Source organism: Silene latifolia, chromosome Y, assembly GCF_048544455.1.
Source record: "Silene latifolia isolate original U9 population chromosome Y, ASM4854445v1, whole genome shotgun sequence".
Taxonomy (NCBI): Eukaryota; Viridiplantae; Streptophyta; class Magnoliopsida; order Caryophyllales; family Caryophyllaceae; genus Silene; species Silene latifolia.
This window is the reverse complement of record NC_133538.1, coordinates 159,098,334-159,117,228: the sequence shown is the minus strand read 5'-3', so window position 1 is coordinate 159,117,228 and position 18,895 is coordinate 159,098,334. Positions and strand designations below refer to the sequence as shown.

At 34.1% G+C, this 18,895-nt stretch overlaps 1 long non-coding RNA gene across 1 annotated transcript; it reads right to left on the bottom strand.

Moving 5' to 3' along the window:
- Positions 1–17,253: 17,253 nt before the first annotated feature.
- LOC141627883 (uncharacterized) lies at positions 17,254–18,590 on the bottom strand. Its single transcript, XR_012537078.1, has 4 exons — positions 18,490–18,590; positions 18,307–18,370; positions 17,682–17,746; positions 17,254–17,555 (listed from the first exon to the last, which is right to left on the bottom strand). It is a non-coding gene; the product is annotated as an uncharacterized LOC141627883 (long non-coding RNA).
- Between the last annotated feature and the right edge of the window lie 305 nt (positions 18,591–18,895).

The window sequence follows — 18,895 nt, the reverse complement described above, 5'->3', positions numbered from 1 at the left end:
TTTTGGACGAGGAGGCTGCCGAACTACCACCTAAAAAGGTGGTGCGGGATGGTAAAGGTCATATTGGCTTTATATTGAGGGTCTAGTAGCACGGAAGAAGACGAAGAAGACGGATCTATCTTGGCGTATTACAGGTCCAGTTGAGGATGAACCGAGTCACATTAGCGTCCTACGTAGCTTTTGTGGCCACGTAGCTTATACTAGTTAGACTGAGCCGAAAAGCATGAGATCGTGGCTATATTGTTACGAGAGGCCGGTTTTTTAGAGGTGGTGAAGAAGTTAAAGCTGTGTGATGATATTTTTCAGAGAGTTAGTGAGAGTGGGCTTGGTCATTTAATGAATTCTATGCCGACGGGTTTGGATGAGAACTTGATTAGTGCTTTTTTAGAGTGGTGGCATCCCGACACCAACACTTTTCATAAGCCTTTCAGCGAGATTATTATCTTGTTGCATGACGTTCAGCGGATCCTTGGAATACGGGTGGATGGCATGAGGATGTCTGTGGAGGGCATGGCTCGGGAGGAGGGTGTTACGAGGGAGGAAGTCGGCTTGAAGGAGAAGGTGGCCGTCTTTTTCGGAGTGCCTGTTAGAGATGTTAAACCACTACTTTATAAGGGTGTTGGATTGTTGGTTAAGAGGTTGAGGGAGATTGTGGAGTCGGGTAACCAGCATGACTCGCTCAGGGCTTACATGATGATGATGCTAGGACAGAATTTGTTCATGGATAAGTTTGGTGATAGGGTTACCGCTCGTATGTTGCCGTTGTTTGATGATTTGGGTGATATTGGCAAGTATGCTTGGGGGGCCGCGACATTGGCCTACTTCTATCGACAGTTGGGGATGGCTTTGCCACGCGAGACCCATGGTCTTAGCGATTGTTTACCGTTGCTTTAGGCTTGGAAATATGAGTACTTTCCCCAATCCCAACCTCACTCCGTATATTATGTCGAGGGGAGACCACTTGTGGAGGCTTGGTCACGGGTTCCTAGGTTTAAGGGAGATCATGTGTTGTTAGAGGAGCACCGACAGAGGTTGGACGGGCTTAGGGCGGAGCACGTCATATGGAACCCTTACGGTTTTGGTTCACATAAGACTCGTAGAACGTCGCTCTACTTGGGCCTAATTAGATTTCTTGATATAATAGAGTCGTACCAACCTGATCGGTGTCTCCGCCAGTATGGGTATATTCAGGCTATCCCGACACCTATGCGTCTCCCGACTATTGAACATCGCTTGGCTAAGCCGGCCTCGGGTTATAGGTTGTGTTATGGAGACTCTCCTTATTTGGAGTGGGGGCTCAGGGATGCCGAGATAGTTTTGAGAGACCAGTTTGAACGTGCCATAATGCCTTTTCAGACTCATCCGCGCTACATGGTTTGGTATGGGAAGAATTCCCACCCATACTTCTATCTTCGTACACACCATACTCAATTTCGCACACTCCCTATTACTGAGGAGCCCGAGGTTTACCGAGTTGTTACGCGTCATTTCTCATATATCTACACACAGCCTACTGAGCAGCAGAAGTGGCAATATGTGGAGAATTGGTGAATGAGATTGAGCAATATTTCAGGATCAATGATGGCGGAGATGATGATGATGATGATTCGTCGACGGTGTAGGGTGTTTTTTATTTACTTGTTTGTATTGTTATGTATTAGAATGAAATATTTTATTTTGTTTCGCTTTTATTTATTTTAGTTTGGTTTTTATTTAATTTTATCAATTTGTATTGATATTTTATGTTTGTTTATGTAATTTTATCACTTTTCATTTGTAGTTAACAAAGTTGACGTAATTTAAAATACAACTTTATAAAAAATATAGTTAACGGAATTACATAAATTTTAAAAACATACGTAACGGAATTACATAAAAATTACAACTTAGTTAAAACACGCTTAACGGAATTACATAAATTACAACTTAATTAAAACATACTTAACGGAATTACATAAAAATTACAACTTAGTTAAAACATACTTAACAGAATTACATAATTAAAACATACAATGAAACATATTTTAACTTAATTAATTTGAAACGTAAAATCCAACTTAATTATCTTTCGCTGATGAAGATGACGGTTCCAGATCTTCTAGATCGTCTCCAGTCTCAATTTCTTCAGGTTGACTAGCAACATATTGATCAAAGAAATCAATGATGTCGAGTTTCTCGTTGTCGAGGTTGAACACTCTACCAGCACATAAATCGGAAAGTGTTGCGTAATCTAGCACGGTCCGTATTCGCTCAAAATATGTAATGACATCACTTCGCAACCTGCGAAACTCCCACATCTTTTCTGTTAATGTTGCTAGAGACACAACATCATCATTAACTGGAGGAGTTAATACATTGTCCCAGTGCCCAGCTAAGATTTAACAAAGCCTGCCAAGTGGTTCATTTTCAAGCAAGTCCCATACAGTGGCTCTTGGGATGACAAATTCAAGACGATCCATTAACTTTGGCAAATCCAAAATGTTGGAGTCAATCTTTCGTTGGTACACTCTGATTTTTTGAGCTTTTGTAATAATTTTTGTATTGTTTAGTTGTTTTGAATGGATTGGATTGAGAAATCGGGATTTATAACAGTGAATGAGATAGGTTGTTAGTGAATGAGATAGGTTATTGTGATTGGAATGAATATAACAAGGGGTATTTATAAGAAGACTAATAACGGTAACATTTTCGAATTTATAACGGTAACATTTTTGAATGTATAATGAATATATATTTGAAATTGAAATGGTTACATTTTTGAATTTATAACGGTTACATAGTTGAAATTGATGTTAAATTAAGACCCTAATTAGACTCTTCTAATTACATCTAAAATTACTAGTTAATTTATGTAAGATGGTCTTAAGACACATGCATGCAATCCATATGGAATAAGAAGAAGAAATAGAAGAAAATTCCTCACATTGGTAAGATGGATATAAAATGGGCACAATAAAAGGACTCCTTCCTGTTGTTGTTCTTGAGCTAAAACAGAATGGATCAACCTCCTAACCCAAATCACCAAAATAGATGATCTCCTTTAAGATGCACCCAAGACTAGCCCAAATATCCTATAAATTACTAACTAGATAATTTGTAGGATAAACCTTATATATTATGTAATATTATTATTCCAATAATATTAGTTTATGTATATTATTATTATGTGAACGATTTGATGAAGGTTGATCAACAACTTGATCAAGTTATTTAAGTGAAGAAGATGAAGAAATTTGGTCCTTCTTTTTCACCAAAACCGGCCAAGTAAGGCTTTATAGGTGAATTTTTGTCTTAAATTTCCCACATGCAAATGTGTGTGAGATGGGGTATTTATAGAATGTGAAATGTAAACAATTCACATACAAAACATGGTGTGTTTTACCTAACCACGTGGTGATAATCACCATAATATTAGGTGGCACTCATGTGTCATTTTGGATCCATTTCGACTTTCGACATTTGTTCCACAAATGCTTATAAGTCCTATATTTAATTATCTTATATAATTAAATATTAATTTAATTATTTAACACTTAAATAATACAAATTAACAAGTAATGACCACTTAACTATTAAGCAATTATTAGACCATTTTATCAATATAAAATGTGTCTTATAAAACCCCATTAGCTAATTTTACAACATCTTGCAAGTTAGAATAGCTAATTACCTCCGCCTTACAATATACACACATACCATAGAAATTTTAGTCAATTAACTATTAATTACTAAATATAAATTAACATTTATTAATTAATTATCGTATAATTAAATAATAAATTCCCTTGGCCCGAGTTCGTAACTCGTCATCAAATAATACATTCACTTGACAAATTAAAAGTCAATTATCACAAGGAATTAACTAAATTATATCTTATACAAATAATTAGTTTTTCCATTTGGGCATCATCCTACAGGTGTAACCTAAAGGGATCAGTTGATCACCGCCGTCACACGACAGTAACGTCAAACTCTAGTCAGCCGAGCGTTACCGATGAACGTTGATCAACTGACAAATATAAAATAAATCCCTGATATTCCTTTTACGAGATTTATAATGTTGACGCACTATTGTGGAGGACATCTACTCCAACAATCTCCCACTTGTCCGACACAAGTGCACTACCAATTCTCTTGTCCAAAAAATCTTCCACTCAATGCAAAATGTCATTCAGGTCGTTCTTGCACGTGATCATATCATATAGTGGTTTTCTTGATTAGGAGAATGACTGTATGACCGGATAATCTACTATAGATCTCATCCGAGCGTGGCCACGCATTTCTAGTCACCTCTACTCGAGTGGCCTCGAGATAGAATATATGACATGGGTGGACAATCCTGTTGACCTATTTTCTTCGTTCGATATAGATCACAATGACTCAGTAGATGCCCAATGGCCTCCTTTTAGGGCGCGACCTAGGTCAAAAAAACCAAAGCCACCGGAAAACTGTACCAACTTACACAAATAGTCGCAAGTCGAAAGAATTGACTCCAAGGAATAAATAGAAATACTTGCCACGATCTGGCAACATGAGGACTCTATGAATGACCACTATCCAACAGATCCTCTCAACAATCTGCCTATGTAATCGATCATCCATCTAAATGGCCTTATGACAGTAGAACTCGTCATGAATCGCCTTACAATCTACTCATTCCAAGACGTCACCTCATTAAGTAACTAGGGACAAAATACAGTGTTATTCCAGTTCACTTTTATAGGGTCCGATATTGTCACTACAACCTATTTGGATAAAACAAAGTATATAAAATAGATAAAACTGAACAGAAGAGTTTATACACTAAAAACTCAAACGATAAATGTGACTATCATATATGAAATGATAAATAAAATATCTTAATTATTACATATCACATAATTTACAACAACTATGGTATCCGTCTCAATCCCATAGAAACTACATAACTATCATGCTTAGCTTGAAACAATGACTTGGTTAAAGGATCAGCGACATTATTATCTGTCCTATCCTTACAAACTGTTATTTCCTTCCTTTCAATGAAATCTCTAATTACATGAAATTTTTTGGGTACATGTCTAGACTTGTTACTAGACTTGGGCTATTTTGCTTGAAAAATTGCCCCACTATTATCACAATAAATAGTTATAGGATCTTTGGTAGTCGGAACTACCATTAGTCGCTTCAAAAATTTCTGAATCAAAACAGCTTCCATTGCAGCTTCAGATGCTGCGATGTACTCAGCTTCTGTTGTAGAATCAGTGGTGACTGACTCTTTAAAGCTTCTCCAGTATACCGCTCCTTCATTCATCAAAAAGACAAAACCAGCCTGGGATTTGAAATCATCCTTATCTGTTTGGAAACTGGCATCCGTGTAACCTTTTACACGTAACTCAGAATTTCCTCCAAACACTAAGAATGAATCCTTAGTCCTTCTCAAGTACTTAAGAATATTCTTGACGGCTATCCAGTGACTTTCACCAGGATTTTGTTGGTAGCGACTCGTCATACTCAAAGCATACAAGACATCAGCACGGGTGCACATCATGGCATACATGATCGATCCAACAGCGGAAGCATAAGGAATCAATTTCATGCGTTCAATATACGTAGGCTCAGTAGGACACTGTGACTTACTCAAAGTTATCCCACTACCTATCGGTAGAAATCCTCTCTTAGAGTTTCTCATATTGAACCGGTCAATAATCTTATCAATATAAGCTTCTTGACTCAAAGCTAATATCCTTTTAAATATATCTCTATAGATCCGGATACCTAAGATGCGCTGAGCCTCTCCCAAATCTTTCATTTTAAAATGATTTCCCAACCACTCCTTAATAGAAGTAAGCATCGGTACATCATTTCCAATGAGTAGGATGCCATCCACATGCAAAACTAGGAAAACAAACTTGCTCCCACTAAACTTTATGTAAAAACATGGTTCTTCAACACTTCGAGAAAAACCATTCTGTTTAATAACAAAATGATGATTCCAACTTCTAGATGCTTGCTTAAGACCATAAATGGATCTCGTAAGTTTGTATACTTTGTTTGGGATTTTTAGGATCTACAAAACCTTCAGGTTGTGTCATATACACTTCCTCTTCCAGAAAAGCGTTCAGGAAGGCGGTCTTGACATCCATTTGCCATATTTCATAGTCATGAAATGCAGCAATCGCTAACATGATTTGAACAGATCTTAGCATAGCAACTGGTGCAAAGGTTTCGTCATTATGTAAACCATGAACCTGAGTAAAACCTTTTGCAACTAGTCTAGCCTTGTAGACATCTTTATGTCCTACATGCCGATTTTAATCTTAAAGATCCACTTACACTGAAGAGGTCGCACATCTCCAGGCAAGTCTACCAGGTCCTACACCTGATTATCGTATATAGAATCCATTTCGGACTGCATGGCTTCTAGCCATAGCTTATAATTAGAACCAGTAATCGCTGCCTTGTAGGTTGCAGGTTCGTCACTTTCTAAAAGCAACTTATCATAATCACCATCTTGTTCGATAACTCCCAGATATCTATCAGGCTGGCGACTGACCCTACCTGACCTCCTAGGTTCAGAAGGAACAATAACTGAGCCAGACGAAGAAAGAACATCTTCCTGTGTCATTTCCTCAGTTTGTGGCTCTTGAACTTCTTCAAGTTCAAATTTTCTCCCACTCTGTCTTCTAGAAATAAACTCCTTTTCTAGAAAGACAGCCTCACGAGCCACAAACACTTTGTTCTCATGACGGTTGTAAAAGTAATAACCACGAGTTTCCTCAGGGTAACCTATAAAAATTCATTTGTCAGAACGAGGGGCAAGCTTGTCGTCGGACTTGTTCTTGACAGAAGCATCACAACCCCATATTTTCATGTATGACAAATTTGGGACCTTCCATTTCCATATCTCATAAGCAGTTTTTTTGGCTGCTTTAGTTGGGCTTTGATTTAGTGACCGTATAGCAGACAAAATCGAAAATCCCCAAAATGAATCTGCTAACTCAGTTTGACTCATCATAGAACGAACCATATCTAATAAAGTTCATTTTCTCCTCTCAACCACGCCATTTAATTGTGGTGTGCCAGGCGGAGTTAACTGAGATATAATACCACAATTTAGATGAGATACGAATTCATTACTCATGTATTCTCCACCACGATCTGATCGTAATGTTTTGATTTTCTTATCTAATTGGTTTTTAACTTCATTTTGGAATTCCTTGAAAAAGCTTCACTTTTATACTTCATTAAGTAAATGAAACCAAACCTACTTTGGTCATCGGTAAAAGTGATGAAGTAGTCTTTGTTTCCTCTTATAGTGACTGTCATTAGACCACATACATCTGTATGTATTAGACCTAACAACTCACTTGCTCGAGTTTCTTTTCATGAAAAAGGTGCACGAGTCATCTTGCTAAGAAGACAACATTCGCATTTACCAAATGATTCGTAATTAAATGGTTTAATGATACCAGTCAATACTAGTCTTTTAATGCAATTCTCGTTTATGTGTCCCAGACGACAATGCCATAGATAAGAAAGATCAGGATCACCTTTTTTGAGTCTTTTATTTTCTACATGATAGATATTACTAGAAGTGTCGAGAATATATATACCATTGACTAAGTCATTAAGCGAAAATATAAAACTTTTGTCTTTTATCACAAAATGAAAACCTTCTATGTCTAACACAGATACTTATATAATATTTCTAGACAACGTTGGTACATAATAACAATTATTAAGATACAACCGCACACCCGAAGCTAGACTAATTACATATTTCCTACGGAGACCGTCGCTACTTTAGAACCGTTACCCATCCGAAGGCCGTGTAACAATTATTGATGTTCCTTACGCTTTTTAGGCCCTACAAATGATTACAAAGGTGAGAACCATAACCAGTATCTAATACCCAAGTTGTAGTAGTAGCGTAATTAATATCAATCATGTAAAATTCGGATGAGAAATTACTTGATGGTGTCACACGACCAGCCTTGATGTCATCCAAATATTTGGGACAATTACGTTTCCAATGTCTCACATTGTCATAGTAATGACACTTATCACCCAAAGGAGCACCCTTCTTGGATTTGGAAGTGCTATTCGCAATAGCCTTTCCTTTACCATTGACGGGTGCGGGCTTTTTCCCTTTACCAACACTCTTCTTGAATGTACCCTTACCCTTTACTTTAATGGCAAGTACATCCCTCCTTTACTCCCACTACCTCCCATATGCTTCTCTGCTTGAACAAGTAGAAAATGTAGCTCATGAAGACTTTTCTTCATATTAGCCATGTTATAGTTTACCCTAAATTGGGTAAACCCCTTGAGTTGAGAGAGGGAGTGAAGCACGCGGTCAACGGTGAGCTCTTTGGGGATCTTGCATCCAAGCCCATCAAGAGTTTCCACGTACTCAATCATTTTAAGTACGTAGGTACTCACAGATTGCCCTTACTTGAGGCTTGCCTCATAGAAACGGACGGCGGCATCATATTGAAGTATTCTAGGGGCATGCGAAAACATTGTCGATAGCCTTGAGAGTACCTCATGAGCATTATTGAACTTAATGAATTATTTTTGCAAAGAAGTTCCCATTGCAAAAATCAAGACATTCTTTATGGCAAGGGATTCCCTTTGGTATTCATCATAAGCTTCCCAAGCAGCGGTGCTAGTTCGTGTGTTTGGTGCAGGGATAGGGGGATCGACAAGATAACGTAATTTGCCATCGCCCGCAGCAGCCAAACGAAGTTGTTCTTCCCAGTCTTTAATGTTACTACCATTTACTTTTAAAATATATTTGTCCATGAATGAACGAGCCATGAATCTTTTGATATGGTGGCGGGTTGACTACTTGTAGCCATAATGATTACTACAAAATGGAAGTGGAAGGAAAAATTAACATTTATCGAAAAAATATATTAAAACCATTTTAACGATTTTGCATTTATATAATGATCTCCCACTAAATTATATAAATGATTCCAAAATCCACCTTTATATAAACACAGGCACGGTGGGCCGATATATCCGATGCTTATATAAATTTGGTGAGTCAACTCTTTGATTGATTTTACTATTAGAACTCTTGGTCGACGGATTTAACGATTAAATTCCATCTTCTAGCCCCGGAATCAAATACGGGCACGGTGATCCGATTCATCCCTTATTTGTTCCGTTGAGTCCAACCAATATTTCGCGTGTAATAACATTTATCACCCTACTTACCCAACGTAAAAAAAAAGCACCCCGGTGAGCCGAGCCTACCCCTTAATGATGAAGGGATTCATAGGTCCTACTCATTGGTAAGGCTAATCTTAATTTTAATATATGTGAGAGATCTTATAAATTAAATTGTCTATCACTTTTAAGTGAACTAAATGGGTGCATTTTAGACAATCATAAATTGATAATAAAACAATAAAACAATAAACATGTGTTGATGATTTGGCATGAATGCATAAAATAAAAACAATAAGTCCTAATATGGCCACCTAGTTAATCTAATTAACGAAATTATTACACTTCGGAAACCAACTTCTTGGTCCCTTGAGTCTTCATGGCACCTCCATGGAATCTCCATCTTTTGGACTTCGGAACTCCTTTCCGAAAAAACTCCGTCTTGTGAAAACTCGAATAAACCACTACTATAATCAAATTACATAGCAATTTCTATTATACAATATATTGCAATAAAATTAAATCTATTAATTAATTACAAATTGGCGATACGAGATCGCATTAATTACAAATTAATCGATATTCCCTTACATTACGGGTAATACCGACTTCTAACTATGGCCATATTAGGTAAAATTACATGATTAACATAAATTAAAATCCATTCATCTCTATGAATAATAAAATGCATTAAATAAAATATGTCATGCCAAATCGTCCTAACTTACCAACAACGATCATATGAGCACGGTTTTACGGAATTGTTCATTTTTAACCATTAAAAATTCCATAATCAATTCTTAAAACATTTTTAAGATGAACCTTTCATATTAATCTAATCTAACTCCAAAAATTAGTCCCCACTAATTACTTGGTGATTATATGGGTTTATAAGATGGTTTATAGCAAAATTACCTTTAAAAAACCATAACTTTTATGAAATAATTCAATTTATCACAAATTACAGCTGCATGATTAAATATTATTACAAATTACAAATTCATAACCATTCACACTAAATACAAAATTTCGAATTCCAATATCAGCAAGTATCCATAATTATAAATTTGAAAACAATTAATGTAAATACCATAATATAAATTTAAAAATTATAAAGTAATAGATACTAGGCCTTAAATTTTAGTAGGCAATATAATTTAAGTCTGAATAATACTACATGAAATTCCGATAAACTCAATACGAAATATATAATAATAATAATATAATATTACATATTATAATAATAATAATAATATAATAATAAAATAAATGTCCCCTCAGGTCTGGATAGAGAGCCAATCATCATCGGGTAATACTTGGAGCAAAAAATACGGCAACGACTATCAAACAACAACCCGCTTTTGAATTGTAGCAATGACAGGCTACCCGGTATTCTCTACTACTACAAGTAAAAGTTTATGGCCCAATATCGTCATACAAAAAATTAGATTCAAACCGAAGTATGCAAATTAGTTGAAGTCCAATTTAGAATCAGAATGGACCCAAATCCAACAATGGGTAACAGGCTAAAATATCCACCCCATAAAATATCAGTGATCCAATACCAATGAACCCTAATCAAGCCTCACGTTTTAAGCAGTTGAACAGGAATCTAAAACTGCCTCCATAACTCTTCCCCACTTTCTTTTCAACCAACATTCATATATTATTTTATCATGTTTCATCATTTTTATCATGTTTCATCATTTTATCTGCCAAAACAACAAAAACGTTAAGTTTGTCAAAAAAGAAAAGGGAAATACAATGGCAACAATTATGGTACCAACAAGTGTGAAAAAGATGGAAGCATACATAACAACATATGAAGTCACGATTCGAGTTCTTAGAAAATGGATTCGGGATTCGGATGAAAAAGATGTTACAAAAAGAACATTGTACGGAATAAAGTTCATTTGTATCGACAGTGAGGTAAATTTCTTTTGCAATTTTAATATTTTTGTTTCTACAATATAATAAGACTACACTCTTTAAAGTTAACAAATTTATATCATGTAGGGGGAGTTAATTCAAGCAACTGTAGCAAACACACTTGTGCGGATTTTCAAACCACTCATGCACGAAGGAAAAATTTACACCATCTCGAAGTTTCTGACGGAAAAAAATCTAGGCAAAGATAGAGCAACATTTCACAAATGCAGGATTGCAATGCAATTTACAACAAGAGTGAAAGAAGTTGATGGCCACGCTATACCATCTCAAGCATTTACATTCGTAAGCATCGAAGATATTATTCATGGAAATGTCGAAAATGAATACTACATAGGTGAACAAACTCACTACTTTTTAATTTATGCCATCAAAAAACCTCTAAAAAGAATAACAAATGCTTATTTTCATGTGAAGATGTTATCGGTGTTTTAACTCAATTTCACGAGTTTGAAGAAATAAAGGGATACAAGAAATTGTGCATTGACCTAATGGACGAACAATGAGTTTTTATACAAAAATCCTTTTTTTAATCTTATAATCTTTAATTATTTAATCATTTCTGACGGTTTAAATTACAAACATTTGAAAGGAAAGGGAGAATAAAGCTAATTGTTTGGGAGTGATACTTTCCCGAGATAGCTAAGCTATAAAACAATGCAAGTCCTTAGAAGAGAAACCAATTTTGGTCCTCAAATGTGTCCAAAGGAAGGAATGGTTTGGTAAGTGACAATTCACCCAATTTCCAAACAAACAATCAGCATATATTTACATTTAAATTTATTTCCTTGTGGCTAATAAATTTCTTATGTACAACAGGAAACGTGACGCTTTCAACAACAAGAGGGGCGACAAAATTTGAACTCAATCCAAACATTCCACAAGTAGAGGCCTTCAAAAACAGGTTTCCTATTCTGTTTACAAAAACCATTTTAATTTCCAACTATTTAAGTTATCTATTTTGACATAAATATGACATCATGTGTGTATAGTTTGATGATGAAAACAAAAGTAAAACACATTATTTTTTTTCACAGTAACAAAGAAATTTTCCGTTCTGTTTTTTTAGCTTCATTACATAGAAATAAACATAACATTACATTATATACAACTACAACAACATCAGTTTGTCTACTAAACCAAACACAACCCTTTTTCCGCACCTCCCAAAATCACGCAAGCCCGAATACAAACACCATTTTCACTACTTAACCGACACCCGAATAGTGTCGTTAATAAAGTTGTTGTATGTTTTAGTCGATATTCAACCCATTGTGTTTCACGTTATATTATGATTATTATAATATTCTAAGAAGCATAAATCAGTCACATACCTTTTATTATTTGATGACAACTTCATTATAATGCCACTTTGTAGGATTAAGGCCATATCAAATGATGCTATTTCTGGTCCAATTGGGGAATCATCCAAGGCAAGTAACATCCTCGCAGGTGCAAACATAAAATCATTAGCTTCAATCCAGGGAACAAATAAGGTGAAGAATTTCTTCTAAACATACTGAATTTTTTACTTAACTCATAAGTCGATACATGTATTATTTAATAATAACACTAACATGAATCAACTTTATTGTACAATCATAGGCCGGATATTATGTGACTTTGGTCTACATAGGAGAAATGAACTTATCTGTTCATTGGTATTTCAACTCATGCGGCAAATGCCTAGGAAAGGTTACTCAAGAAGCCGATCAACTATGGTATTGCAAGAAACCCGGATGTAAAGTAGAAAATATTGGGGTCCTCAAGGCATATCCAAGGTAATTTAAAATCTAAAATGAAAATTTAGCCGCAACCAACTATTACTAATATTTTTAAACGATTCAAAAACCAGGTTCCAGCTAAAGGTCGAGGCAAGTGATGGTGATCAGGTTAGAGCACCTCCAACCATGAGTAAGGCAGTACGCGAAAAATTGAGGAAGAGGAAAGTTGAGGAACAAAAGCTCTCCAACCATGAATATGGTACAGCGGAAAAGTGAGGAAGAATGAGGAAGAAAACGCAGTGCGAAATATCAAGGAACAAAACGCGGTGCGTGAAACCAAAATTCTACAGCAAAATTATTTTTTTTTTACACAATCCAAGTAGTGGGGCCCACCTTTGGTGGAGATTATGTTAATTCATGTTTGTATTTTGTTACTATTTTGTCTTCAAATTTTATTTTTCCCAATAATTAATACTTCCTCCATTCAACTCCACTCTACCACTTTCTTTTTTCACGTTTGCCAACGCGTGTTTTACACGCTAAATATCGTTAGCTACGTATTTGCAAAAACTATAAAAGTTAAATATTTTTAATGTACTCGTAAAGACGAATCAAACAAGATCTCACATGAATATATTTCCACTTACGTATCGAGAGAAAATCGAAATTGAATACACAATTGTGAATAGTGTACAAAAGTGAAATAGGTAGAGTGGAGTTGAATGGAGGAAGTATATAACTAATTTATTTAAAAATAATAATTACACCATAATTTGTATCTTTTTTTTCTCTCCAAATAGGTAGTAATATTGATATATATCCACACACTATGTTTTAGAAATTGTCTTAGAAAATATTTTTTTTTAAGAGAAAAAACGTTTTAACCTTTTTTTCTATAATAAAACTGAAGTCAATTAATTATCGAGTTGAAAACCCGAACAAATTACGAAAATAGATTTTAATGTAAAAAAATGTGTGGGGTATGTTAAAGTAAGAGAGATAAATGATGAAAGAGGGTGATGAGGAATAAGTGTAAATTATTGTTGGAGAAGTGTTTTGGTTGTAAATTGAAAAGTTGAGGAATAATGAGGTGGATGAGTGAGAAGTGATAAGAGAGAGTGGGATGAGGAGGTGAGAAAATCATGGTTGGAGATGGTCTTAAGGCGCAGCTTATGTTGTGGGACTCCCCAATCTCTAAAATCATAGGCAAGCAAGCATCAACAATACTAGAGGCACAAGAAAGGGTACATCATCATTGATTTAAAATACGTTTTCATTTTAATCGCATGTAGAACTTGAGTAACTCATGTGTAAAAACAGGGAGGAGACAGAGACGCGGTGCCCCTTGAATTTTGTGAAATTATGGATCGTGAGTTCATTGCCAAAATCATGGCCGACCAAGACTATAATATTCGACAAAAATCAATTTGCTACAAAGCAACCCAATTGTGTAGGGACAAGGATGTGATAGCAAAATGGAAAGAACTAGCTGAATGCGCAAAGGTACTTTTTATCACTTTGAACACGAAAAATTAATCCAAATTCAATTCATAAGACTAACACCTATAACTAACACCTATTATTCTGACAATGAAGACAGCGGAAAGCAGCGGAAAAAGTTCAGCATTAACAATTTCTGGAATGAAGGCAACGGACAGCAGCGGAAAAAATCCAGCAATAACAATTTCTGGAAGTGAGATCAGCACCACAAAACTTATGTTATTAGTAAGTAAACCCATTCATTGATATTTAAGATAACGTCGCTAGACTCAATAGTTTATACATATGCTAAGACCAATTTTAATGATATTATTATTAATGTACAATTAGGAAAACATGAAGACGTATAACGAGGAAGAGAAAGAAAGCACACCAATTAGCAAGTTGCCCCAAAAGCGAGCGTGCTTGGAATATGACGGCTTCGAAATAACTGGAGTAAGAGAAATGGCAGCAGATCAGGGATCATCGAGCAAAACGAATATTCCAATCAAGAATATTAAAATCGAGAAGTAGACTTTCTCTTTATGTCGTTACAAAAGCCTTATTTTGAACTACGATTTTAAACTTACGTGTAATAGACTAAGTTTGAAGACTTCTTAGTACTTTTCATATTTGTTTTGCGTATTTAATTGTTAAGTGTGTACTAGACTACGTTTTGAACAATTTTTATTACGTAATTATAATGTTGTTTGTATGTTTTCTTTTATAAGTACTGTGTTGTTTACGTAGAATTTGTAAAATATTCAGATATAAAGAAGTTTGTACTTATCTTAAGAAATTTCAAATAAAGATATGCACTTGCTTTGGTTTTATTAATTACGAATAACCTGTAAGAAAAAAAACAAAGGACGATTAGGATTACAAGAAGATCAATATTAAAAGCTAAACAACGAAATATGGCATGCAAAATTGCAAAGAACAAAACATAAAAAATGACATAAAATCATTTATGATCAATTGAAGACCTAGATTTCCCGTCAGTTGCATAGTTGTAAGACCAGATTTAATAACAAGTTCAGATTTGGTAGCTAAACAACGAAAAAACGACAGAAAAAATGGTAGATTCATCAGTGACCTGAATTTGAGTTTATCACTGATCGATTTATGACCTGAATGTGCTGTCAGTTACACGGGTTTAGGACCACATTTAATGACGAGATCAGACTAGGCTTAAATAAACACGAACTAAAAGCAGTAAATTTTAGTACTGCACCAGTTGTCAAAATCTGAATTAAAATGTGAATTAATAGGATAGCGATTTCATACTGAACTTAAATTCTAAATCTGAAATAATGTGAACTAAAATCTGAACTATTTTATCCACTATTAATCCACATATACAAAATCACATAAAAAGTCTGGATTTATCACGGATTTATTTATGGTTTAAATTAGTTGTCACTTACACGGGATTAAATTTTAAATGACCAGTTCAGCTTTGGAAAGGAGGACACGAATTAAAAGCAGTAAATTTTAATTAGCTGTCACTTACACCAGTTGACAAAATCTGAACTAAAATAGTTTCGATATGGGATACATAAAACAATAACAAATTTACCCACCCTGCACCATCAGTAAGAACTACATCAACTTGACAGCTATATTAAGTGTATCATCACAGCTACAATTGGTAATTTGTTACAAAACTCCACCAAGAAAAATTATCCGGGTTACTTCAAATTTATTATTTTAATAAAAAGTAAATTTGAAAACAAAACACGAGTTTGTTCAATACAAATCTTGCAATCCTAAAAAATAAATTATGACATCAAAAACACAAAGGCAACAACGATTAAAATCATACATTTTTAGACTGTAAAATTTACCTAAGTTAAGTATTTATGTTGAGAATTGACCATTATTTAAAATGAAAACTGACCACTACTACCATTATTTAACATGACTGACCACTACTACCATTATTTAACATGAAAACTGGCCATTACTATCATAATAATATAAATAATATGAACATTGAGAAACTGACACCAGTTACACAACACAAATATAAAAAGTTGCAGCAACAACAAACAAACATATCATCATTTATCATTTACTACAAACCTAAAACCAAGCACCGAAGCACACCATTAAACTCATATCAATTTCAATCCAGTACTGTTACCAAATTTATTTTAAATGGTTGAAACTAGAAAGAATTGAAGTAAATAGAAGGTTGAATATCATGGAAAACAAATAAAGTTCGACGTCTCAAAAAACAATGCAAGTTCATTTAGTTCACATAGAAGGTTGAATACGATGGAAAACAATGCAAATTCGAGTTCAAACAACAAATGTACAAGGCAGACAAGAAGAAGCAGTAGTACAGGTAAGTTAGTCTAGATTTTGTTTAACATTGTCAATATTATTGAAACACGAGATAAGTTACTCATCTGTATTGAGAAGAAAATACCAGCTTTGAAGAATGGATCAAATTCATTTGGTTTATATAAAACCCTGCATAATAACAATGTATATTGTTAGAAAATACCAGCTTTGAAGAATTAATGAAATTCTTTCACAAAATGAGTACTTTTCTCAAAATATTAATAAAATACTTGAATTAACAAGAACAATATTGAAACTCACATGTTTACAGATGAATACATATCCAATATTCCATAAAATGAATGCTTTTCCTGTGTAGTCAAATTTGATTAAAACCATTATTAACTTATCAGAAACTTTATACTATTATCCAAATCAAAAACTTTGACCTTATTAACCAATCAGAAACTTGATCTTACCAATTTGTACTCAATTATGTTTATATTCACTAGATCTATTAGTAGACGATCGAATAATATGAAAACCAAATAGGATCAAATGAAAACATATGCAATACTCCAAAAAAAATGAGTACTTTTTCTGTGTAATCAAATGGGATGAACACCTTTATTAACAATCAGAAACTTCAAGGTCTTTAAAACGCATAAAACGAATAAAAATCTTTAAAACGCATAAAATAAAAATATGGATTGTTTTTAAAAAATACAACGATTATCTGAAAGCCTTGGTTCTGACAGACAGTCATCTTTGCCAGTTCAATCTGAATGTTATATGTATAATTAAGATTGGGTTGTATTAGGGGGGGCGGGGGGAAATTAAGTTGACCCATATTTGAGAACAAAGAAACCAGGAAAAGTATCAACACACATAAATCTGATACTTAGCTTTATTGGGTTGTATTCGGGTGGGATGCATTCAATAGCTGTCGAAAGATCACTGCACACGGATGTATTTTGTTAGAAAATTTTCATAATACGATTATTTTACCAAGCCTCAAAACATGTAAAAAATTAGAAACAAAAAATTTCAGGGAGTTAATCAGAAAAATAAATAAGAGGGTACCTGAGATAAGTAGGAGTTCTGCTAATTTCAGGAATCAGATAACTTTTTAAAGCCAAATAATCTACCTATAAAATACATAAAAAATATATTAAACCAATAATAAAAAAAAATTATGTAGCCAAATAAATTGTAAAACATTAACATAGACAATGTCCGTATAAATTGGGGAAAACAAACATGAATATTGGAATAATAATAATCTGATTATGTTTTCAGTAAAATACAATTTCCAAAAATCTACAATTTTCGTCTCAGAAAAAAAAAACGGCTCAAATCAAATGGGATTTACACTCTTATTAACAAATAAGCAACTTTGACTTCTTTTTATAAGTAATCAAATTGGGTTATCAGCCTTGAAGATAGACCAATATATTTGACAAATTTGAAACGCAGAAAGAAAAAAATTGATTACATAGTGTTAATATCTATGTTGATTTATAGTGAGCTGACAGTAGAAGCAAAAATTGATTTTTAAAAAACCATACTCGAAAATTTGATTTCTTACTCTATGTAATCAGGTCACAGTAGAAGCAAATATAAACAATTGATTTTTAGCAAACAATTCAACTTGGCAAGTGTTGACATTTTGGGATGTTGTATTTGATTGTTAAAAAAATAGAATTACCTTCATAATGGGATGTTGTATTTGATGATACTTGAATTCAACAAGAGCATTGCTTCTTCTCAACCTGTTCAAAATAACATTTTTCATTTATACTAGAATAATTAAACAAAAAAAAACATCTAAAATGTAAAACTCCAGCGTGAACACGTAATGAAAGGGAGCACTTCAGTATTCATGTGTTACCTCCATGCCAATCACAGATCTTTGCGTAACTAAATACTTCAATTTCAACTATTCTGACAAAGCTAGACTCCGCCATGGCTCATACGGCTATAACTTGGTTTCATCTCGGCATGTTCAAAGTATAATTCATCATTTATCATTTATACCCGAATAAATGAACATAAAAATATAACACGAAAAACGTAAAAAAATTAATCAGAAAAATTAATAGTATATTCACCTTATATTCAGTAGATCTAGGAGTTTAAGATCAAATGAAAATCAACACCCAAATAACAATCTATAAATGTTGTACTTTCTCCAAAAAAAATGAAACAATTGAATACATACTGAAAAAATAAGTAAAACCCATTTGTTTATATATGAATACATATGTAATCCTCCCAAGAAGGAGTACTTTTTCAAT